The sequence below is a fragment of the Labrus bergylta genome, chromosome 23, assembly GCF_963930695.1.
Source record: "Labrus bergylta chromosome 23, fLabBer1.1, whole genome shotgun sequence".
NCBI lineage: Eukaryota > Metazoa > Chordata > Actinopteri > Labriformes > Labridae > Labrus > Labrus bergylta.
In genome coordinates this window covers 355,329-356,369 of record NC_089217.1, presented here as the reverse complement: position 1 = coordinate 356,369, position 1,041 = coordinate 355,329, and positions in this window count along the sequence as shown.

Here is a 1,041-nt window from a genome sequence, read left to right as displayed (position 1 = left end):
GTTCCTCTAACACTAACATGTTCCTCTAACATGTTCCTCTAACTCTAACATGTTCCTCTAACATGTTCCTCTAACATGTTCCTCTAACTCTAACATGTTCCTCTAACATGTTCCTCTAACACTAACATGTTCCTCTAACATGTTCCTCTAACATGTTCCTCTAACACTAACATGTTCCTCTAACATGTTCCTCTAACATGTTCCTCTAACATGTTCCTCTAACTCTAACATGTTCCTCTAACATGTTCCTCTAACACTAACATGTTCCTCTAACACTAACATGTTCCTCTAACATGTTCCTCTAACATGTTCCTCTAACACTAACATGTTCCTCTAACACTAACATGTTCCTCTAACATGTTCCTCTAACACTAACATGTTCCTCTAACACTAACATGTTCCTCTAACACTAACATGTTCCTCTAACATGTTCCTCTAACACTAACATGTTCCTCTAACACTAACATGTTCCTCTAACATGTTCCTCTAACACTAACATGTTCCTCTAACACTAACATGTTCCTCTAACACTAACATGTTCCTCTAACATGTTCCTCTAACACTAACATGTTCCTCTAACACTAACATGTTCCTCTAACTCTAACATGTTCCTCTAACATGTTCCTCTAACACTAACATGTTCCTCTAACATGTTCCTCTAACATGTTCCTCTAACATGTTCCTCTAACTCTAACATGTTCCTCTAACATGTTCCTCTAACTCTAACATGTTCCTCTAACATGTTCCTCTAACATGTTCCTCTAACTCTAACATGTTCCTCTAACACTAACATGTTCCTCTAACACTAACATGTTCCTCTAACATGTTCCTCTAACATGTTCCTCTAACTCTAACATGTTCCTCTAACATGTTCCTCTAACATGTTCCTCTAACACTAACATGTTCCTCTAACACTAACATGTTCCTCTAACATGTTCCTCTAACATGTTCCTCTAACACTAACATGTTCCTCTAACACTAACATGTTCCTCTAACACTAACATGTTCCTCTAACATGTTCCTCTAACATGTTCCTCTAAC